At 42.8% G+C, this 25,718-nt stretch overlaps 1 protein-coding gene across 1 annotated transcript in view; it reads left to right on the forward strand.

The window, feature by feature from the left end:
- The window catches only part of dlgap3 (discs, large (Drosophila) homolog-associated protein 3), a 141,032-nt gene that overhangs the window by 43,076 nt on the left and 72,238 nt on the right, over positions 1–25,718 (forward strand). Inside the window, 1 exon segment of the mRNA XM_034236679.1 lies at positions 24,222–24,296. The gene's annotated coding sequence lies outside the window, so the exon portion shown is untranslated.

Consider the following 25,718-nt stretch of genomic DNA (forward strand, 5'->3'; position numbering starts at 1 on the left):
AAGTAAGCAACAATATGCACAGAGGCACCCGGCCGGCACAGACAGAGATCGGGTCTGACAGATTTATTTGGCACAACATACATGTATTTGTTTATGATTTGGGGGAAAGATAATTAATATCCTGAAAAACACAGATTCAAACCCACACAAGAACAGACTCTCATTGCCATGGACACACACATTTAGCTACATGCACGCATGATTGTCATGCCAACATGATAAGCTGTTAAAATTGTGGCCTTTAGTAGATTCATAAAGACTGTCCAACATGAAAAATTGATTAGTGAAATGCCACATGTCACGGTATGGGAAATCTAAGGTGTGTAATGGCAGCAGGTGTGGCTCCATCATATGAGGAGGGAGTCGTGTGTGTGTGTGTGTCTCTTTGCATGCATCTTTGTGTGTTGGCACCTTGTTCCTGTGGAGATGCTGACAGTGTGGTGATGTTCTCGCGCTGTTTAATAAGCAGATTCCAGGATTAACACAGGAAGATAATAAGGAACAGCATCGCAGGAAGAGACAGAGTGCCAAAACAGTTTTTTAGCAGCATGCTTTTTCCACCGCACATCACAATGACTCATGTTTCCATAATCTGCTCAAGGTCCAAAAGGAAAGATAAAAGGTTAGAAAAGTTACCGGCTGGCTTCACACTGTAGTTGTTACACACTTTTCAGTTCCTTATGAGTGGGCTGATTTATCACTAAGCATCATACCTGGGCACTCATGTGTGGAAATCTTTAGAAACTGCTGAATACAACACTTCTTGCCTCTATTTACTTCATTGTGTCCTTCTTCAGAGCACCATAGAATCATCAGACTGTTTAAAAACAACACACATCCTTACTTCAATTTAGAGGTTAATGTAACTGGATGTTATTGTTATGTAATGGAGAAAGGAGTTCAAAAAAATATACATGGGAATTTATTGGAGAAAAAGGAAAAGTTTCTGCGGCTGTATTCACCATAGCAAATGCAGATAGAACACAAAACATTTACCATATCATAAGCGGAGGACATTTTAAACCATTTTCATTATAATTGACAACAGTTGATCAATTAACGCTTTCAATGCTAAGACCTTTGTTCAACAGATCGTTCAGAAATTAATTCATTTTCCCAATACATCTATTCATCTGTCAGAAACATACAATCTGCCATGTGGAGAGTTACATATCAAATTAAATAGAACATTTGAAGCCAACATTGTGAGCTGTTTGCAAACATAGCTTTTCAAGTGAAACAACCTTTTTACAAAGAAAAACTACTGTTCAATAAAAAATGAAAAGGAAATTGATTATTTTAATCAATTAGCATGCTCAAGCAAGCTACATCTCAATTAATAATAACTATCTGGCAATAAGCCAAACCTAACAACATCAGTACTTTTGGCTTGTTAACTGGAAAAGTATAACATTATACATTTAAACAGCAGCATAATAATCATCACTTTCATGGACGCATGTAATGCCTTGGCTCAGACAGCAGTAGTGACCAGTGATCGCTGTAAATGGGATTTCTCTCTCTCTAGGTCGTCCTCAGACGAGCCCTCCATCGTTGCTTCCAGTCATCCCGGTTCTCCATACATCTGGCCAGTTCATTGGTACTTTGTGCTCCTACGTCATTCTTGAGTACGTCCACGTATGTTTGTGCGGGACGTCCTCGTGACCGATGCCCGTGTGTTGGTTCCCACAGCACCAATTTGCCGGCTGGCAGCTCTTGATGCCTTTGGCAATGTCCTGCTAGTCTCATTCTCCTGGCTGCAATTTTCTCGCTCACCCTTGGTATTCCCTCGTACAGGATCTTGTTGGTTACATGTACACTCTTGCTGATGTTAAGTACTGCTCGCAACATTCTGGTGTAGCATCCGTAAAGAGACTTTTGCAGGGTTGGCTTCATTACATTACATTACATTGCATTTAGCTGACGCTTTTATCCAAAGCGACTTACAATAAGTACATTCGACCAGGAAGACACAACCTTGAAGAAAACAGAATCATATAAGTACATCAGGTTTCATAGAGCCAAACATTTCAAGTGCTACTCAACTGGCTTTAGGTAAGCCAGTCCTTTATTAGTATAAAAGTGCTTCGTTAATAGTTCTAACGCTCGAAGTGGAGTCGAAAGAGATGAGTTTTCAGTTTGCGCCGGAAGATGTGCAAGCTATCTGCCGTCCTGATGTCAATGGGGAGCTCATTCCACCATCTTGGAGCCAGGACAGCAAACCCACATGTTTTCGCCGATGGGAACTTGGGTCCCCCTCGCAGCGAGGGCGCAACGAGTCGTTTGGCTGATGCAGAGCGTAGTGCACGCGCTGGGGTGTACGGTTTAACCATGTCCTGGATGTAGGAAGGGCCAGATCCATTCGCAGCATGGTAAGCAAGTACCAGTGTCTTGAAGTGGATTCTAGCAGTTACCGGAAGCCAGTGAAGGGAGCGGAGGAGCGGAGTGGTGTGGGAGAATTTAGGAAGTTTGAAGACCAGACGAGCCGCTGCATTCTGGATGAGCTGCAGAGGTCGGATGGCACATGCAGGTAGACCAGCCAGGACCCCCAGGCTTCAGGGTCCAGCATTCACTGCCATAGAGGAGAACAGACTCTACCGTCGCATAGAAGAAGCTGAGTTTGATTTGACGAGGGAGGTTGGAGTTCCATACACTGGTCATGCCGTTCAGGGCCCTCCATGCAAGTGCCTTCCTCACCTTAAGATCTTGCTCGGTTGAGTTGACCCATGAGCCCAGGTACTTGAAGTCCTTGACTTCTTTAAGCACAGTGCCTTCTGTTGTTGTCAGAGGTGGATGTTCTGTTAAGATGTTATAGGTGATAAGCTCAGTTTTCTTGGCGTTTAGCCTAAGGCCAACCTTGGCACACTCTGACTCCACTCTGTTCAGGAGTTCCTGTGCTTGCTCCACGCTGTCGGAGAGCAGGCTGATGTCGTCCGCATAGTCCAGGTCTGTCAGGACTACTGTGGGGTGTCGTCTCGACCTCCTTGGTGTTAGAGTGAAGCCAAGATCCTGCTCTCGTCCACTGATGGCCTTCCTGAGTGCATAATCCAAGGCCATGATGAAGAGGAAGGGGGCCAGAGTGTCCCCTTGCATTACCCCAGCCAGGATGTCAAACTCCTCGCTGTTGCCGTCTGGGGTCACCACCCTGGCCCTTGTTCCTGCGTACATGGTCTCTATTGCCCGGAGTAGGTTGAGAGGGACACCGTAGGCCTCAAGGATCTTCACCATTGTGCTTCTGTGGATCAAGTCAAATGCCTTTTTGAAGTCCAGGTTATCCTTTTTCACCTCCTCGATCATTCTCCTTAGTGCCAAGAGCTGCCAAGATCTTAGTGCCAAGATCTGGGCTGCGGTGGTTCTCCCCTCAGGTGAGGGTCGATGGCGTGCCGTATCCTGTTCAGTATCATCCGGTTGTAAACCTTTGCGGTGATACATGTCAGGCTCATGCCTCGGTAGTTGTCTGGCTTTGAGAGGTCTCCAGCTTTAGGCACCGGGATGATGTTGGAGAGAGACCATATATCAGGCTGCATGTTGTGCAGTAGAGCGAGGTTGCAAAAGTCTAGGATGAGGTCATCGAGATCACAGTACTTTAAGACCTCCGGGGGTATGCCATCCGGTCCAGCACTTTTGCCCTCTCTCACTGTGGACTTCGCCCTGGCAAGCACACTGGCTGTGAAGGGACCATCGTCGATGGGCAGGTTCTGAAGGAATGCTGTTATACTTTCCTCAGCTCCATCCGCTATTGTGCCCAGCAGGCTTTGGAAGTGGTTGAACCAGGTCGTCACCCTCTCCTCGGGGCTGTGTCCCTCAACCTGTCCCTCCTTAGTCCTCTTCCGCCCAGTCATCTCATTTATGACCCTCCAGGCCTCCCCATATTGCCTTTCACCTTGCGCTGCCTGCACTCTTCGCACACTCTCCATCAGTTCCTCCCCTTTGATGGTGTTGTAGGTACTGAAGATAAACTGTTTGGCTTCGTTCAGTACCCCACGTCTTTCCAAGGTTGGTTCACGCTCAAAGTTGAGGCGTGCTTCCTCCACCCTACCCCGTGCTGCTACGACCTCCGGATGTCTGGACCGTAGGGAGGTTCTGGCTCTGTCCAGCACGGGCACACATAGCCTGGTCGCCTCCTCGTTTGCAACAACAAATCTCCTGTATTCGCTGCTGGGCTCTGCTCCCTTATCCAGCTGCCGAAAGTGCTTCCTAACCTCCTCCGTATACCTGGTTTGAAGGCCAGGGTCGGTTATGAATGCCTTCCAGTCATGCCGGATCTTGGGGCTTGGCTTGGGGACCCTGAGGCTCAGTTGCACCCTCAGGGAGACCACGCTGTGATCAGAGCCAACAGAGCTGAACGTGCTGTACGGTTCAGCATTCAGGATGGAGTTCCTCCACTTTTGCCTCACAAGTATGTAGTCCAACTGACGTAGCATACCTGTGGCTCGATCTTGGAAGGTCCATCTCTTGCCTGTTCTTTTCCGGAACATGGTGTTCACTGCCAGTAGCTCGTGTTCCATGAGAAGGGCCATGAGGTATGCACCATTGCGGTTGGTAGAGTCGTGGTATTGGTAGGGTGCGTCCTCTGGTCCAAGCCTTGCGTTGAAGTCACCCAGGATTGCCAGGAAGTTGTGCGCTGGGACATCTCGGACTACTGTTGCAAGGTCCTCATAGAACTTCTCCACCTCCTCAGATGGTGCCACGTTGGTGGGTGAGTACACGACTATGACTGTTGTTACTGGGTTGCCTGGATATCCACTCCCCGTTCCTCAGCACAGTGTGCTAATTCTACCAATCTAGCTTCTTCTCTCACTGTACATGCATTGAAGGTTCCCATTACAAATGGTCTCCGACAACGCATGAGTGCATCGGACGGGGTGCTGTGATCGGACAGGACCCTCCCTTGCGGGTTTAGGGTCTTATCGTCATGTTGTCCTCCGGAAGGAGGACCAGCGCTACCATCCGTTGCGATGTTCCTACGGACTCCCGCCGCTGGAAGTATAGGATTTGGGATTACTTTGTTCTTCATGGTTGGCTTTACTATGCTGATTAAGGACTGGGGGGCGCAACTCCTCTCAGTCCTGGTTTTAGTTCAGAGTGTCCAGATGGGTTGCCTTCCATGGCTATGAGCCCCATCTGCCCCTGCTATTTACCCATAGCTGGGACAGTGGTTGGCCAAACATTTCAAGTGCTACTCAACTGGCTTTAGGTAAGCCAGTCCTTTATTAGTATAAAAGTGCTTCGTTAATAGTTCTAACGCTCGAAGTGGAGTCGAACGAGATGAGTTTTCAGTTTGCGCCGGAAGATGTGCAAGCTATCTGCCGTCCTGATGTCAATGGGGAGCTCATTCCACCATCTTGGAGCCAGGACAGCAAACCCACGTGTTTTTGCCGATGGGAACTAATAGCAGCGAGTGATTATACAGCAAATGAATCCACACATAAACCTCCCTCTCAAACATATTGTAATAGTTAAAGCTTTCCCAAGTTGCCAGGTAACATAACAGCAACCCTTCATTATTCACGATCCTTTGACATTCTGCAAAGGCTGTAAGCTATCTTACACCACAACGCACTGTTCTAAATGGGGGAGAGCCAGGGGGAGCTTGGCTCCCCTAAAGAGGGGGGGAGCTCTCCTGAAGGCCGACTTTGAGATAAATAGGGGGAGCCCAAAAAAATGGTGCATATTTGTGTCATACAGATTAGAAATGTTGAGTTTCTGTAAATAAAAGTTCTTGAAATAAATAATAGTCATTGTTCATTACAGTTTCTGAATATTTGTTTTATATTTCTGGGTGTTGCCATCTGTAAGTGGCGGTCTTGCATTCTTTACGCTACTTACGTTGCTATGGTTATGGTGGCGATGCCGGCGCGGTATTTGAAATGTTCATATTGATTTTTTTTTTAACTCTGGCTTTGTAATAAAAAATATGGCGAAACGAAAACAGCCATGCCTCGCAGCTTTTGGATTCACAAGCAAAGAAGCGAAGGAGTTTCTAAAAATGACAACGTGAACGGACCAACTTTTAGTTGGCCGGCGTTATTGGTCGAGTTTGACAGCTCCACACCGAGGGAGAGGCCTGTCGATGCAGAGCCTGAAGAGGCTTCAACAACGGCCACAGCCGCCGGCGCCACCTACACTAGCGAACCTGTCCTGACGATGCCCATGACCTGCCTTTTAACTGGACACAGAAAAGATGGAGTGAGTGGAATGAAAGGTATCCATGACTTTTAAAAAATGTTTTTGGATGTGAGATAAGCAAAGAGGCAAAAAGTATATTGATATCCAAGCCGCTCGAAAAAAATCCACCGGAGTGCACCTTTCACAAGAATGGATTCAGGGAAAAGTCAGCAGTGATCAACAGAATAACCTGCGGAAAAATATTTATAAGCACCATAAGAGCCAGGCACACGAAAAAGCGATCGAGATTTCGGAGATGAGAAAAAAGACGTCCTACCAAACAAGGTAGGCCTATTGGCAATCAATGTTGATCTAATGCAGGAAACATATACATCTATCAGGTCTGTCTATATGATTGCCAACAAAATTAATAAATAGGGCTCCCCCTAAAGCAAATGGGTAATTAGAACACTGCCACAACCTATAGAGCGATTCTCTTGGAAACTGTTTGTACCGAACAACCTCATCTCTTAGGCTGCAGCCACACGAGGACGATAACGGAAACGCACCGAAATCGTTATCAAAAAAGTCTTCCGTCCACACGCAATAGGCACCTGAAACGTCTCCGTCCACACGAGACAGCTCGAACCGCTGGAGACGCTGTAGTTGTACATATGCCGGGCCTGTAAGTGGCGCTGTACTTCTGCCACAAAATACACCAAAAGCAGCGAAGAAGACTTCTCGCGCATGCATGGTTGCCATGGTTGCCCTTCTGTTTATTCTCCTCGCTGGATTTAGCAGCAGAGGTGGGGTTTCGTAATATAAGAATAATACACGGAGGACAGAGCCTCTCTTTTCCTCCCCCTCTCCTGACAGCCCGTCAGTATCCGTGGTCTCATGCAGCTGCTGATCCAGAAATGAGTGACCCGACAGTAAAAATAAACATATTTATAACTAGTTTAGGTAGTTTGAGAGGTAATTAAAATAGCTAAGGGTGATGATCTAACTTGAAGTGTGTGTTTTGTTCCGCTCATCGCTCCATCACAGCGGGCGGAGCTGCAGGTTATCATGCAGAGCTGGGTGTCTTCTCTCCTGTCCGATTAGACTTCACTTGCGTTTATATCCATATCGATCAAATCTACCTGGAAGCTCCTGCTGGGTGCACTGTCCTGCGAGATACCGGGGCCTGGCTCGAAACACTGGGTCATCGTTAGCAGGAAATGATTGTTAAAGCGGGTAATCACAGAGCCGTTTGGCCCCCCAGAGCGTTTCGTCCGCAGATCTACCCACCTTGGGACCCGTTATCGTTTTCTGCGTTTCCATGTCAGCCTTGTGTGGCCGAACCGTCTATCTGATAGAGAACTGTAGCAGATACGACCGTTATCGTCCTCGTATGGCTGCAGCCTTAGTTTTTTCATCGCGCCTAACACAGCTCTCCCACTGGTCTTAATGCATCCATATATTTAGATCACAGCCACATAGTACAGCAGGAGCTTCACTGAACAAAGTATACACTAATCCCTGTATTGCTTAAGGGCTACAAGCCAAGCAGTAAAGATGGCATTGCACACATCCACAGCCCATAGATGAGTCTTGGTGGGAGAGAAACTGAATTATCTCTCTTGTTACTTTTTATTTTCGGTTCCTTTTCTGTCACTCTGTGTGACGTCTTTAGACTTTCTGTTTCTATTTGTTTCTGCTAAACTTTTAAGATCCTGCAAGGGGCATAAACACACACAGGAGCTCTTTGCTAATACACACACACACACACACACACACACACACACACACACACACACACACACACACACACACACACACACACACACACACACACACACACACACACACACACACACACATTGGCATTTTGTCCCTTCATTATCACCTGGTTGGCATTTTCCTCATTCTTCCATTTATTGCTATTTTGCCCAACTCGTTGTGTGTGTTCAAGCTGTGTTCAAACTGAACAAAAAAAAAAGAGCTTGCGAGGGTGTGTGTGTAGGTCATTGATGAAGTCAGCATCGTCACGCGGATAAGATAATCACCTTCCTCTAATGATGTGGCCACTCATTCCAGGGGGCAACCACAGCCCACAGCACTGTGATGTTGACAATCGCAACACACACGCACATAAACCAGACAAGTATCAGGAAGCTCACAGGCGTGACAGCCAATTAATCTGAGGTACGGCAGAGAAGAGGAGGGAGACGGGAAGATTCGGAATCACGACATTCCTCTTTGTCGAAACTCGTAGCACAGCTTTCCTCCCATCGGCTAATTAGTGTCTTGATATCCCTCACTTTCCCTCTCTGCTGGGCCATGCATGTAGGTCTCTTGACACTTACAGTAAATTCTGGACTTTTTTTACCCTGCTAATTGGTATAAACTGAATATTCTAAGTAAAAATAAATGCATGTTTGAATACAGGAATCATTTGACGCAGTTGTTTACATCAGATAGGATGTATATGCAAACATGTGGACATGTTACATTTATTCAGCATTTATCAGAATGAACACACATTCATTATAAAACTGAGGGCTGCCTCTGTGTAATGCGTGAGACAGAGGCACTGGGTGTTTTGTTTTGTGCTTTTTAAAATAATAGTCCATACAGGTTACGTTGGTTTGTACATATGTGAAGCCGTAACCTTATTCTTTCATAGCTGCTCTGACAGTGCTGGCCTTTCATGTGATGCAGGGTTTTACATGCAAAGTCCAGTGATAAGGTGAACCCTCAATCTGCAAAATCAATGCATTAACCCACAATATGAGACTTTGGTGTGTTTAAATCGCTGACTTTCTCCTCCTTTTAAAGATCAGCACAGACACACTCACACTGCAAATGAATGTTTAGATCAAAACCGACTCCTGAAACAGAAGAGATATGAGGTAATCAATTTTGATGCTTGTTATACTGTGATTAGACACACAAACCTATGCGCATGATGCAAGCAGGAATATGCAAATCGCAGTGGAGGCAGCCAGTCCGTGATAAATGATACGCCCATCGGGTTAGCTGGTGCGCACGCTGACAATTTTAAGATATATAAACTCCTTTCTTGTTTGTTTATCATTCTCTCTCTGTCTCCCACGTAAAAGAAAACCATTCATCAAATGTAAATAATGAGGATAGCTCGGCAGGTAACAGAGGAAAATAGGTATTTCCTTCTCGTGTTCTTTTTGCTGCCTTCCTGATACTTGTCATTGTATTGGAGCTGTTTGATGGTTCTCTTTATGATCATGTGCCCAACAGCATCTGACCGCAAGTGAAGTGTGTTTCTTTGAACGGGTGAATTTTAATTTTTAAACTCAATTAGCACCTGTGCACAAAAAAATCCACACACATCAGTTGCACAAACACACAAAAGCCAGCCACACACACACACTAGGCATTGGCACAAATTAGACTGTGCAACACACACACACACACACACACACACACACACACACACACACACACACACACACACACACACACACACACACACACACACACACACACACACACTCTTGAGTGGTGAAGCTAATTTGCCCGAGCGGACCTGTGTGAAAGGAATAATGAGGCTTTGATGACTTCTCTATAAGAGACGCGCTGTGACATCCTCTGCGACCTTCATATGACCTCTACACTTTCCTCTGATTTCTCCATCCCCCCTACTGTCGTGGTAATCAGCTCTTCTGATTGGCTGAACTCCACAGCATCAGATACAGTGAGATGTTTAAAAAAAACAGTTGCCGCGGGTATTTAGATCTGAAACAGCTGATGCTATTTGGTATAAACAAAAATTCAAAAACACTCTTGAAATTGCTGCAAGGTCTTTAAATAAATAGGCCAATGGAATGATCCAATGTGATTCTATGCTCTTGCAAGTGATCAGATGAATGGTACATAGACATAGAGGTTCCACTTGTTCTCATGCAAGGACCTATTACATAATCTAGATAAAGCAAAGGAGAAACATAAGTGTGCTTGTTCATGCTTGAAATAGCTTAATAGTTTAAATATGGTACATTGCCAACTGTCTGCACCTGAAACGTTGAAGGGGAATTGCAATTGAATGTGATGCACTGAATGGGTATAAAGCATAGAAGGGTAGATGTTCAAAATTGTTGATGACATTTCTGTTGAAGTTAAGAGTGGAGGGAGGTGTGTGCACAATTTGAGTTCAAGAACATGAGTGTTCATTGCTGCAGGCGATCGCAGAGCCATGCGCTTTTATTGAGAGGAAATATATTTCCAACTACACATGTCCAACCAAATACTGGGATTCACTTTCAATGCGTAATTGCTGGTGACCTTGACTATGACCTGATGACAGGGTTTTGGATGATGCTGTAACCCCTGTGTCGTATTACCAATAATCCAATTCATTGCCATCAGACTGCATTTGAACACGCACAATTGCAAGTGCACACATTTAGGCACCAACAATGAGGCAAAACAGCATTCATCATTAATTTTTTAATCAGTGAGCCGTCAGTATATTTGTCTAATGATCCATAATGCATAAGCAAGCTCAGAATTGGGTTTCGGTTGGAGGGACACGGACACAAACAAATGCATTTAGCGCTTCACACGTGCGTGTGCATACATTTTAAATATGTTCCAACACCCACGCATACACAAAATCTTGCGCAGGTCTGGCTGAGAATAATGAAAAATATACTGATTGAGGCATTGATTGAGGCATCATTGCCCTGCTATATTCACTAGCAGCATCGGAATTAATTAATCATAACTTTAGTCATTTCTCCAAATGTCCCGCTTGTGACTAACGAATATCAGGAGGTAATATGGGGCTGCGCTGAACTCTGCACATTTGTTTTCAGGCCGTGGTTGTTAAAATGTTCTTGGCTTGTTTTGCTCTGTTGTTCCTTATCATCCTGTTGTCTTTAAGGAGCTGAGCAGTTGACCAAAAAAAAAAGAAAAGGGAACGATGAGAGGAATAGCAGCAAAGGAATAGGCAAGCAACAAGAGGTGCAAGTTGTGAAAGGTAGTGAGAGGGTAAGAGGGGATATAGGCAAGGGTGAAATATTGATTGATAAAGGGTGAAGAGAGAAGAAACACTCACTTACTGTATGCTGTCATGGACCTGCCTAATGAGAACCAAGGGACCCTTAAAGGCCCTGACACATCAAGCAGTCACCAGAGAACTCGCTGACGCCGACGCCGACTGTTGCGTCGCCGTGTTCTCCTGCGTCTTGGCCATGTGTCGCACTGGAACACACCGCAAAGAACTGCGCATGAGTGAGTGGCAATAACTCTCCTTACCAGCAGGCGGCGGTAGTGTGTATTCGTCATTCAAAAGAGGCAACAACCGGAAGGCAGAGAAGAAGAACAGACTACGTGATATAAACAAACAACAAATAGCGTGTGCGTTCCATTTTCACTCTCGTCCATCGAAAACATGTTTCGTGCGGTACTGGAGCTATCAGCCATTGGAGTGTTGCTTGTGGAAGACATTCTCAAGCAACCGTTTCGCTTCTCCTGCACTGTTTCGCTAGCTGAACAGCCAATCAGAGTGATGTATTTGTCCGACTGCCTGTGGCCATGAAAGGCCAAATAAGGTGTGTCACGGCCGACGGTGCGGGACACACCAAATTGAGTTTGGGCGACAGGGCACGCTTCGTCGTCCGACTAACGAAAACGGCCGATTTCGGCCTGGTGTGTCAGGGCCTTAAGAGTCCAAGGAGAGGGAGCAGTTGAAATGCTTTGAAAAATTGTGAGTTGACACGTACTGGAAAAGGGATACTGGGCCTAAGTGTTTTGCCCTGACCACAGAGAATATGAGTGTGAGTGCACCCTTAAAGCCTGTGAAGCAAAGCACAGCTGCAGATGCATACACCCTCATATACTGTAAGCACATGAATACGTATTAACAGTTGATGTAATCATGCTCACACATGAACAGATGAACCCCAGTGAAGCAGAAAGAAGACCTTGCTTGGGCATTTTGAGTTCAAATTCAAAACTTTATTGCCGTGTTGGAGTATAGGAATTTTCTGTTCCCTGATCCATTTCACTCCTTGCCCTTTTCAAACTTGTCCTTCCTTCCTCCCAACCATCCAATGCCCTTCTCTCTGTTTACATCCTCTGTTGAGCTCAGCGTTGCTCCGTCTGATTTGTGCATGCAGATCTGTGCCAGCTTAAGAGCAGCATATCACCACCACCCCACTCTAATGTGCAGTGTGTCGGCGTGCCCCGAGCTGGCACATTCATTTGATTTGTCAGTATAAAACCCATTAAGCCAAGAGATGGGCTGTGTTTGTTTGTATCTGCTTATAAGATCTTTGTCCTGCTACTCATTCGGAGAGGATTTGGCAGGGTGACAAACCTGATGTCGAAGCAGGTCATGTGGAGGGCAGCCGTTTGAGATGTTTCGACTGATGCTGATGTCAAAAAAGCTTCTGCGTAGACCATTTTGAACAATGTGCAAGATCAAACAATAGTTCTGTTTTATAACAACCAAGACGTATTTTTCTGACACATAGCATTTCATTGTGGGTCAAGGAGAAAGGATCAGATACATTCTCCTTTTCAGAAACTGACATAGCAAAGCCTTCTGCACTGCAAACAGCGCGATATATCACAAAATGTAATGTTTTATATTCAGTAAAAAGACAAGGCTGACATTCCAGGTTAATTATTTTTTTAAGAGTTACTGTACTGAGAGTAGTAAAACCCTTCAAATATGTTCGGATCACGGTACAATACATCCATCTTAAGTCTTGTTGATGATATCATAAACTGAGGCCAAACATGAAATCAAAACCTGGTTACACCTTGTATCAACTGTCTTCTAAACCAAAATGACAAGTATGAACTTACTTTTGGAAGAATGTACAGACCAAAAAGCAGTCCAACAAAAAGAGGTGGGCTCGGTCACGGTAACATTTAACCATGATTTACTAATTTTCTAGAACAAAACTTATTTGGATAGTTTAGACTTTGGTAGCAGTTACAGAAACATGTGGCTGGCAATGATCAGAACCAGTATGAATGTAAAACAATGCAACAAAACAAGGCAACTTAGCACATTGGGAGAGGAGGTATTCTGACATTTTATCTGACGATTTTTCTATTATTTTTTAAGAGGATGACAGAGAGAGGATGACAGAGAGGACAGGAGGGCAATGCAATGTCAAGGTGAACATATTACAGGTGCCGTGTACTAATAAGCTGTTGATGGTAATGTAATAACATTATTAGAAAGGTAACCTGCAATAGAAGGCTACTTGTCAATTAACAATATGACGTCTACTTGTCACGATCACAGGTACAGATCAGAACCCAATAGCACGACTCAGATACAACCAGTGTATAGCAATGTTCAGTTTATTCAGGTCAGGGACAGGCAGGGTCAAAACCAGTAAATCCGTCAGACAGGCAACCAAAACCAGACAGGGAGCAGGCAGGAACTCGAGATCCGTAAACAGGCAGGCAGGGATCAAAAACCGGGCAGGACAAAAATCTAGGCTAGAATACAACAGTCACTGGAGAGCTTGGCGGAAACGACAAGACAATCTGGCAAAGGACAAGTGATAGTGAGGTGGTATAAATACTGTGGAGTGATGAGGGAATGAGTAACAGGTGAGAGGAAGGGCTGGGGAGACCAGGTGAGGGAAGTGAGCTGATTACAAGGGCCTGGAGGAAGGCGGGATCTGAAATGACAGGAGAGTTTAGTTGAGCCACCAAACAAACAATAATAGAAGTGTCTAACTTGTGACACTACTAACCAATCAATGGTGAGTGTAGTGAGGCACAGCTTACTGTAGGTGAAAATAAAATGACCTCAACATGTCATGTATTGTTGCTTATTGTGCTTCCATAATTGCATTATGAAACCAAAACTAACTTGATGAAATGTATACGTACAATTAAACAATACAAGAACCTTGGTTTGAACATCGGTTGACATTTTTTATGTGTGAAAGGTCCAAGCAAATTATTCAGTTTTTTCTATCATCCCTTCAATGTCTCATCTGACTCCTGCCCTCTCCTTTGTGGAGCAGTTTAAGGGTTGTATACAATTGCAAGGTAGAATAGAGTTTATTTAAAAACTTCCTCCTCGTTGGACTCTCCAGTTCTCTCTAAGGTCAGCGCTGTCAAAATGGTTTGCAGTTCAGACAAAGAAAATACTTTACCACCACGAGTGAGTGCACATCTTTTAATTTCAGTGAATGCAATTATGTTTGTGCTATAATGCTTGTGGATTTATAAGTTTAACCCTAACACTGAATTACTTATGAGAAACGCTGCAAAAATACCTTTCTGTACATTTCACCAAGCAAAGTTCAGCTTTGCCACTTTGTTCTGTAAACCTTTCTCTCAAGCATCTATCTTTCACAGCTTCACTTCATCCATCTGCTACATATAGATCAGTTCTCAAAGATCAGGGAAAACAAGCATTCCTCCTCTCCTTCTCTGCTTTTTTTTCTTATCTCCTCCTAAGAAAGTCAGACCCATACAGCCTCTAAAGCTCTGTCATCCCATGTGCAGCTTAACAACGCTCCTCTCAGCAGGCAGGGTGCATCAGGCCTTTACATTATACATGATCTCCTAAAGATGTTCTCAGCATGATCCTTACATGCGATGATAGGTCTTCTACTTAACTGTATGTCTTACTTATAGTCATGCTTTGCCGGGATCTGGGGGTTATCACACACATTCATGGTATAGCAGTGCTTCTCAAAGTGTGGTCCGCGGACCACTGGTGGTCCGTGAGCGCCCCCTAGTGGTCTGTGAGTATATTGGTAAAATTTCACATTTTTAATTTATTTATTTAAGTTTTCCGCACTCTCGCGGGAATATCTCCGCAATGGAGCGAGCTTAAGTTTCACTTTCGATTGCATGATATAACCCAGATAAACACCTTCATCACACATGTTGCCACTTGTTGTACAATTTGCAGGCGATTTGTAAAAAACGATGTGTTTTTGGACATTTGTGGAGTTAGGTGGTCCGCGAGTGTTTTTTTATTGGTTAAGTGGTCCTTGGTATGAAAAAGTTTGAGAAACACTGGTATAGAGAATACTACATACTAGCTATATGCAAGGAATACGAGCAAGTGTTATTAAACTCCCCCCCCCCCCCCCCCCCAGGTCAGCTGATGGAAATCCCCTATAGGGTGTTTGCAGAGCTGAAGTCAGTGTTCTGTTAATGGGATCTAATTGGAAATGGTTGGTGTTAAGGAAGTTGCTTGAGTTGCCTGAACCTAATCCTGTGGAAATCCCCAAGAAGTTAATAAGAATCTATGTGCTCCGTCCTGAATGTAGGACAGTGGTTTCCAAACGGAACTAAGCCTTCGGACTTTTGGGTTTAGCAGTCACACAAAGTTTAGAATACAGTAATTCAATGCTCTTTACAAAAACAAAACAAACTTCTTAAGTATGTTGTTGAGGTATAGGCCCAGTTGTACAGTGACGGTACGTACACGCGGTTCCGTCACGTGCTGCAACAGAGACGCTTCCCATTCACTTTGAATGGGGTGACGTCACGCTTTGCTGAACTGCATTGTGGTTCCGTCGCGTCGCTTTGCCTCCGTTGCTCGCTTCGAAAGTTGAGAAAAGTTCAACTTTTCAAGCTTCGACAGAAGCGTCAGCCAATCAAATCATATGCCAGTACAAGTGCTAGCCAATCAAACCGCATGCTTGTGTGTCCGGGGCGGGAGATTAATGTGATTGGTTGTTGGTCGCGCGACAGACACGCCCACCGGCAAGCTTCAACGCGACCGTGTGGACGATACGTAACAAGCTATTGCCTTTGTCTAGTTTGATTAGATTATATTCAACTGTATTGTTGTTGCACATAGTGTTGCACGGTGTACCGATACTTGAAAGGTACCGCGATACTCTGCCGTTAAAAACGGTACGATTCCTCCGTTTCATTAGTATCGGTACTTTAAGAATGACCGGGAGAAAGCGCCGTTTTAATAAGAGCCGTGTGTATTCAGCGCTCTGCTTCCACTCCCTGCACTGCAGCCGTGCCTGCAGTCCCGCCCCTCTCAAGCACGTTATAAGTCCCTCCCCTCTCTCGTGCACTCAGCCACGCGCTAGCTGCCAGAGCATGTGTGGGAAAACAAGAAGCATGGCTGCAAGTGGGAGTGCAACTGCCGCTCATGCTGCCGCTGCGCCTCGGCTTGGTGACAAAAAAGATGCCAGAAGCGAAATTTGGAAGTATTTGAGCTATATCTCTGACAGTGAGGCAAGCCTACGGACACCACGAGGCCTGTCTGTAAGAAATGTTTTAGATCCCTGCAAACCAAGGGAGCCAAGACATCAAACTTGGCTAAGCACCCGCCGACCGGCATCCAGAGCTGTTTAAAGAATTTAAAGACAGACAGGTTAGCGAATGTGATAGATAACATAATTACATCATGCTCAAGCCCATGCCCTCAAATCTAAGTCAAACCAGTGTAATTTATTTTGTGACAAACGAACGTTTTCGTAGTTTGACGAGGCAATTAATGGCAATGATAACGGTCTAATATGGCTATCTTTTTAGCTAACTTACCAATGTGGCTAATATACATTTTGTCAATAATTATTTATATTACTGTACTATTACATGTTAATAAATTATTAAAAAAATTATATTTTATAAAACAAAAAAGTTGTTTGAGATGATGCTTAATTTTATTTAATAGGAATTATTGTCATTTATTTTGTTTATTGTTCTCATTGTTTAAAAGTTTGTGTTATGGTTATGGTTCTGGTGTGAAATAAAGCACAATAATTACATTTAAGACTGTTTCCCTTTTTTTAAGAAAAGTATCGAAAAATAATACAACCTAATGCAGGTTTCATCCAACCAGAAAGTGCAAAGAGTAGATGCCGTTTATTCACAGTATATTCAAAGTTGCTTAGTAACATACACGGATTAGGTGCAGGATTTAGGCATAAATTAAATACAGTTGTTATAGATACAGATGAAATAACTATTAAAACAGATGTAATAACCTTCAACCTTCAATCAACCTTCCTAAATTCTCCCACACCACTCCGCTCCTCCGCTCGCTTCACTGGCTTCCGGTAACTGCTAGAATCCACTTCAAGACACTGGTACTTGCTTACCATGCTGCGAATGGATCTGGCCCTTCCTACATCCAGGACATGGTTAAACCGTACACCCCAGCGCGTGCACTACGCTCTGCATCAGCCAAACGACTCGTTGCGCCCTCGCTGCGAGGGGGACCCAAGTTCCCATCGGCGAAAACACGTGGGTTTGCTGTCCTGGCTCCAAGATGGTGGAATGAGCTCCCCATTGACATCAGGACGGCAGATAGCTTGCACATCTTCCGGCGCAAACTGAAAACTCATCTCTTTCGACTCCACTTCGAGCGTTAGAACTATTAACGAAGCACTTTTATACTAATAAAGGACTGGCTTACCTAAAGCCAGTTGAGTAGCACTTGAAATGTTTGGCTCTATGAAACCTGATGTACTTATATGATTCTGTTTTCTTCAAGGTTATGTCTTCCTGGTCGAATGTACTTATTGTAAGTCGCTTTGGATAAAAGCGTCAGCTAAATGCAATGTAATGTAATGTAATAACTATATGTCACAAAGCAGTCTAATTCCACTTGTGTTTTTGATTATGCTTAACCTCTGTTAGGAGGAATATTTTATTCAATTCAAATCATGATCTCATTTCAGCTCTAGAAAGTATAAGGTATGTATGTGGTTGATAATTCAGCTCTTTCCTGTTTAAGTGCATGTAAGTTATGTATTTCTGTAATTTACATTAGCCTAAAATGCTGGGGAAACATTAAAAAAATATATGTTTAATTGGGAAAGTGGTGGAAATCAAATTAATTTGGAAGTTGCTAACACTGATATGTGTTTCATCATGTATAGACGGCAGTTTAATAGAGTTACTGTAGTTAAGCAGGTCTGATGTAGATTGCTGCGCGGGAACTGTTGCCTCTTTCGTTGTTTTCTAACTGAGTGGTCAAACCTGTCCTTTTCTGGCCTCGTATGAACCGGCCTTCCTGCTCAGCCCCGTGGCGCATGTCTGTCCCTAATTAATGCCCCTACTGCAGTCTCTTGTTAAAGACGTAGATGGATAGAGGAAGTGAAAAGGGGGAGGGGGGAGAGAGAGTGATTGAGTAGAGAAGGGAACTATCTAATATTGATTGTATTTGCATAAATAGCTGCAGTTGTTGTTAAAAGCCCTGCATGATCCCACTAGCTAGCTTTGCTTTCTAGAGGCTGAATGAGGGGGGAAAACATGTTGTTTGGAGTCAAGAAAATGCATGGATTTCCCGCAATGCGACATTGTGTAAGCCTCTCAATCAAGCCATCCCAAAGGCTAAGCCACTACCTGTTCACTTTGTAATTTGCACCAATTCTAGTGCCATTAGTGAGTTATCTGTAGAAAAGCAGAAGATAATGATACTCTTTTGTTGAGTTGGTCATCAATACAATTAGGTTAAACAAAACACCTGGGGTGCGACTTTTAGTCTGTAGTCTATTAGTCTGTATTTCAGGGATGGCACTTAAGGTGGCATTTGTAATAGAGGGGCATCATGGTGAAGTGCATAAAGAAAAAGGGAGATAAGGATTGCTTTCTCTTCTCTTGCCTTGTCCCCATCATCCATGCTGCTCTCAGTTTACTTCCCTTCCAGCTCTGCAGTCTCTGCCCCTGGACCCTCAGTGAGGTGAGCCCTGATGATCCTGTGTGTGCAGGCAGTGGCTGGAATATAGATGATACTATTAGTCGGTGTTGTGGAAGTACAGAGAGTGAATCGCAGCATGCAAAGGAGTGTAGCACTGCATGTCTGTGTATAGTCAACCCAGTCTCACGGCATTTCGTGTTCACGAACACGATTTTTAATCTATTGATTCGTGTTCACCAACACGATTTGCCCCTTTTTTGTCGTGTTGCACAGCACGATTTTAAAAGCAATGTATTTCTACTGCCTGCAGCACGTCTTTTTCTCCGGTCGGGTCGTGGGAGACCGGAAGCTGTGTGGTTCATAAAAACATGTTCTTACTCAATATCAAGCCACAATTATTGCTTTTATTTTAAATCGTATAATTTCGGACTTTTGTTGCCGTCTGTGAGGAAAATAAATGGGGCTCAGAGCCTCAGAATACGGAAATCTGTATTTTAAAATATTTTTTTCCTTCTAATTCGTTATTCTTTTCAAAATAACACACTGTTATTTACTCACCAATAACACACAATTATCCTTGCTTTTATTTATTGGTTTAATTCCATAATCTCGGGCTTTTTTGGCGTCCGTCAGGAACTGAATTTCAAAATAAAAATAACCGGAAACAGACGTAGGCCTATAAGGGACATTTCGAGCATCATTGCGATTGTCAACATTTCTGAGTTTAGGATGGCCGAAGACACTACACTACCCATAATCCCCAGCTATCGTTTAGGACTACAGTCCCCGTACGTAAGGTTACGCAGAGCGTCAAACAGCTGTGTGAAATGGAACGAAGCCACGCCAGACTATCCAAAACTGGAATCGAACGCCCCCCCAGAACTACACATGCTGGCTATTGCAGCATATTGTTTCGCAAAATGTTCTATGGGACGTCTCTACTAAACATTTTCGTTTTTCCCACAATTAGAAGTTGCCAGTATTAAACACATTGGTGTTATCAAATGTAAAACATATAATTAATAAATGGGTGAAAATCGCTTGTGTCCATAATGCGCAGCATTAATACCCACATGACAGCTCATTGTTACTTTGTAATTCTACTCCACTACAATTCAGAGGTTAACCTGGTATTTTTACTCCACTGCATTTATTTGAGTTACTTTGCAGATTCTGATTAATTATGTGAAATATAAACAACCCTTAAATCAGACTTTAGTTACACCTGAGTAAAATTCAGGTAAGGTGATTGTCAAGTGCCAACAATCAGGAGAGATATTTGATAGTTGGTGCTTGAGAAGACTAAACATGTATCTGCAATTGACATGAATGGAAACGAGTAATAAAGTATATTCATTACTCGTTATTCTCTACTAATAGTTAATTAAAGACTGTATATTATGGCTATTTTGCACATTTTGTAGTTGTGCACATATACACAACTACGGTGTAGTTATGCAATTAATGAAACACTTGGGTCACAGGTTCCTCAACAGTGCATTACAAGACATCTATCAATATGTGTGTGTACCTCCACCATTAAACTGTCATATTCTGCACATTTCTTATTATATCTACATACATAAGAGTATAATTCATATGTATAATATCAGTTAAAATAAGTGCTTCAACATAGTTAACATTGCAGGAAAGCAATATATTAGACGTTAAGTACTTTGTCAGGCTTAATATTTATCTGTAGATAGATACCCCCAAAGTTTTTTTCTTATTTAAAAGAAGACCTTAATCTGTTATTTAATGTTTAAATAAAGGTTAATTCGTTTTTCTGTTTTGCACCTCCTCCTATTAATATCTTTGTACATCTGCACTAAACTGTTTTATTGTAGAGATCACTTAGAGTATCTTCTTGATTTTTTATATTCTATATTTATACTTTCCCACTATGAAAGTATGTACTCTTAATATTTTTTTAATCAAATATATAACACAATAATTCAATAACGTGCTTTAACCACTAGGAGGTGCACACAAGGTACACACAGCCATAATAACTTTGTATTATTAGTGTATGTTTTCGTACAACATCTGAAGATGTGTAGTTTTATGCATGCTTTCACATAATTTTACAGCATATTGCTATACTATTTCAGACTCAGTATTTACATTCTTACATTCAAAGAAAATCAGTAATATCTTTAAAAACTACAGTCCTTTTATATCAGCTGTGCACCGTTATGGTGTAAATATAACCTATCTGTGAATTAGATCAAATGTAAAAGTCAGCCGAATTAGTGTTGATACTGCAAGGAGACGTATTGTGTGAAGAGAAATTGAAGATGTTGTTTAATTGTTGAATATATTTATGATCCACGTCAAGTATTCAGTTTCGGCGGCATTTTCTCAGTTTTTTCCAAAGGTCTTCTCATCAGGGCTCTATAAATAAAGAACTACGGCAGATCTGTAATATACAATGCAGCCGAACCGTGTATTACAATGCCGTTATGTGATGACTTTCAAAGAGAAAAGCAAGAGCGCTCGGAATTAAGTATTCTTTTATTCTTTTAAAATGTTTTCCAGATTTCATATCATATAAACACCAAATCCCAGCATGCATTGCGGCTAAAACATCCAATAAACGAGTTTAAAACCATAGCTGAGGATCTTGGGTAATCGCTCGAAATGCCTACGTCTGTTTCCGGTTATTTTTATTTTGAAATTCAGTTCCTGACGGACGCCAAAAAAGCCCGAGATTATGGAATTAAACCAATAAATAAAAGCAAGGATAATTGTGTGTTATTGGTGAGTAAATAACAATGTGTTATTTTGAAAAGAATAACAAATTAGAAGGAAAAAAAGATTTTAACAAATACAGATTTCAGTATTCTGAGGCTCTGAGCCCCATTTATTTTCCTCACAGACGGCAACAAAAGTCCGAAATTATACGATTTAAAATAAAAGCAATAATTGTGGCTTGATATTGAGTAAGAACATGTTTTTATGAACCACACAGCTTCCGGTCTCCCACGACCCGACCGGAGAAAAAGACGTGCTGCAGGCAGTAGAAATACATTGCTTTTAAAATCGTGCTGTGCAACACGAAAAAAAGGGGCAAATCGTGTTGGTGAACACGAATCAATAGATTTAAAATCGTGTTCGTGAACAAGAAATGCCGTGAGACTGGGTTGGTATAGTATATACATTTTAAAAAGTGTCTTTAATGATATTGAAGATTTACTATAAGCTTCAGCCCTCTCTGCGGTTTTAGAGGTTATGCAGAGGAGGATTTTGATTTCTACAGTCATTGCAAAAATAGCAGTATTCAAATATATATTTATATCCAGCTACAGTACAATCATTTTTTGGCACTGACTTAACAAAAATTCTGGTAAATGATTAGAATCCTCAGTTATTTTCCTCTTAAGAATAGAGTGAGAGTCTCAACAGCTGTCGTAGCATTTAACTTTTTAGCATTTATGCAATTAAAAGTTTAATAATAGTATGAAAAGTGAATTGATTCCGTGTGAAAACCATGTTGAGTCTGTGAAAAGTCGACAGGCAACGTCACACATAACCAATAAGCAACTAAATATAAACACATTTACATAGATTTTTTCTCCACACATCAAGTCCAATTTGAGTTTGTGTGTTTGTTGTGCTTGTATCCATTAAGTACCACAAATTACTAAACTAATCCGATTCTCATGCCACAGAGTATTATAGACATGTACTTACCGTCACAGAAACTACAGATCATTTCCAGTCTGGTATTGATTTTGGAACAAGAGAATGAATTTGCATTGACTATGTCAGGCAATATATTCTTGTGCTGAGAAGAGCTTAAAGTTACTCATCTGCTGTATTCATGAATTGGGCAGCGTGTGGGCAGTAGCTGGAAACATGGTGGGCAGATAAAGCCGCGTTAGCAAGTGAGTTTTTATGAACTCACACACCCGTTGTGACTGGCACCGTCAACGTAAAGGTGAATATGTATTTACATGTCTCAGTGTGTATGTGGACCATCAGCATGTGTGTTTGTGTTTGAGTTTTAGTCCATATTTTGAGAGAGCTAGCAGAGCTGATCAGTGTCCATGCTGAGGGCTTTGTCACAGCTGACCTATATTACATGAAAGCAGCTGGATCAGTGGCCTGCAGGGACAGCAAAAGAGTTGTGTTCTAATTATCTCTGCAGCTAGCGACGCATCACAGTCGCGCACACACTCGCACAAGTATGCACACGCACACGCTTTTCGGCAAATCAATTGGAGCTCATGAGAGCATCTGCCATGCTCTGCTTGACGAACGACAGCGGCAGATCCTCTGTTTGGAATTGGCAAGGATACAGCGCCTCGTGTCACACAATGCATATCAAAGACCTTGTGTGATCATGGACCATGCACTTTGGTCTGTGAATGCGACTGTGTGTCACAACTCTATTTTACTAAGCAAAATGTAATTACAAGGTGATGTGCTACTACAATGAAGTCAGCCTTGTGTTGTGTCATTCAGGAATTGTAGGAATGCATACAGACATGTTTTAGAAAATTCCTCACTAAATTCAAACTGTAAGTGTCTGGGTATAAGCTGCTGTTGCCATGGAGCCTCAAACCAACACATGCAGAGGTTTTGCGTTAGCTATAATGAGGCAGAAAATGACAGAGCGAAAACAGCCCAGGGTGCTAATGCTAACAGCTAATAGGAAAAACTGGACTAATTGTTAATGGAAGGGTAATAAAGTGTGTGGAACCCCATGGCATCCTTACATGTCACTGCAGTTAGCTTCTTAGCATTTAGCATTCAGCTCACTCAGACACATCAAGGACAAACGTGCATCACTTTGTTCTCTCTTTTGCCCAATTATTTCCATTTAACACATTTGTATACACAAACACACACGGCCGAGTCGTGACACCAGGTGACACATTTTCTGTGTAAGACCCAGTGTGTATTTTTTCATGTTTTCTGAAGTCCAAGTGATTTCACACATTCTGCTACCAGGAGGAAATTGGATGCAGCATGCACTCAATTAAGCTGTTAGCCTCTAAGATTGCTCTGCTCTCTCTTTCTCTTGACTGCCTCTTTTTCTTTCCGACCCTCACTTCAGCACTTACTTCCCATTACTAATCTTGCTCTTTCCACATGCACTTCACTGTTCTTATGCTTCCTTTGACCGTCCATTTGTGGATCCAGGGCCTTTAGCACTCCAAGCAGGGGAGCTGTATCCTTAGCCATGCAGTCAGGGGAGCGTCTTGTTTCAGGACCAACGAACACAGCGGCACATTTTACACCACATTGAATCTGTAGGCACCGCCGGGGACTGTTTTACAGGTCGGGGCTTATGAGATGGGGTGATTTCCCCATGACAGAGAGAAACTGTACTGTACCTTCTTTAGAGGAATGAAAGAGAATCAGTGCTTACTGCTTCCTGTCAGGTACGATTGTGTTTGCATTAATCCGCTCATTTGAGCATTTTGCAGTTTGAGCTTCTCTGATGATTTTCTTTTGGTTTTTCATTTCCTCTTCCTCTCTGCAGAGTGACTGAAAGCAACTTATTTAGCCGGCCGTTTCTACCTGACGACATGGAGCACCATTTCCTGATGAGACTGTGGTAAGTATGCATGTGAACACACAAGCACACACAATCACACGTGTAATTCCTGCAGCTACTTGCCACCTGTACCCTCACATATAAATCCCATTTCTGTCTTGTGCGTCCTTGAAATTCATCTCCTGAAGGAGTACACAAGGGTTCCCAGTGGAATCTCTCAAGAATTAACCGGCGGCAGTCGAGCCGCTTTAAGCAAGTGTGGATCTGAAGCGTGCCACTCACTCTGTTCTCTCTCCTCGGTCGCTAGTATCTTGTGTTTGATCTCACGCGTGAAGTAGTATTGATTGAGTTCCTCTTTGTAGATGTTGTGCTTTTGAAGCTGCAGTCCATATTCATGACAGAACACAATTTAAGTTGTACCTACCATGCCTGGGATGGGAATGCTGCTTTTCAGAGGTCACAGGATGCACTGTTCGGGCCTCATACAGGAAGCATAACACAAACACATTTCCTCTTATTTTCTTTCTTATTTTGTTATAACCAACTGATTTAGAATTTTCCAATTTCCTCTTATTTTTGCTATTCTCTTTGGTAAAAGAAACTTTGATGTAGGGTTAGAGCACTCTTACCAAGATAAGAACAATTATTTTGTTTTTCAGTCCACAAATTGTTTGTCCAGCAAGAAGAACATGTTTTTCAGTTTTAGGAACAGAGGATAATATATATATTCTAAATGTGGTTATTATATATTCCAAAGAAGACGATAAGGATGATATTGTGTGCTTTCAGGTGCTGAATGGCTGACATACTGCTCTTTGAGGTTTTTGTTATTTTTCTTGTAACGCCAGTACACGAATATCACATGTTAATTTTGTAAAACGTTTTTTTGGCAGTGGTATTCAGCACGACTGAGATCAGGTTTGGATGGTAAAGAATGCTTGGTGCATTTAGAGTTGATTGGTATTATTATTTTGTTTTTGAAGAGAACATTTTCGATAGTCTTGCGCATGAGGCTTATTCTTTTGTAGGAACCTTGACACGACAAAGCTGGCCTTACATTTTGGAAAACGATTAGTGAAGAGAGTGATACAGAAAGAAAGGAGATACAGATGACAGACAAGTGCTGGCTGGCACAGTAGTAAAGTAAAACGTAGCAGGCAGGGCCGACCGATTGTGCTGGCCCGAGGTTGTACTACTATTCTTAGCCTTCGTCTCCTCCTTTCTTCACTCTCTTCTCCCCTCCGTTCTTCCTCCGGAGTCTTTTGTTACCGCTGTGACGCCGACGCTCTTCAGTCCATCTGGTGTCTGGAAGCACTCTGGATCTATGTGCTGCTCCTCTTTAATTGGCTAAAACCACTTAACTATTTGTCATTTGGTTTATTTATTTGGTGTATTGTGTGGAAGTTTGGGGGAACACATATAAAACAAATACACATCCTATCTTCATCCTGCAAAAAAGAGCCATACGAGTTATACATAAAA

Source organism: Gymnodraco acuticeps, unplaced genomic scaffold, assembly GCF_902827175.1.
Source record: "Gymnodraco acuticeps unplaced genomic scaffold, fGymAcu1.1, whole genome shotgun sequence".
Lineage (NCBI taxonomy): Eukaryota > Metazoa > Chordata > Actinopteri > Perciformes > Bathydraconidae > Gymnodraco > Gymnodraco acuticeps.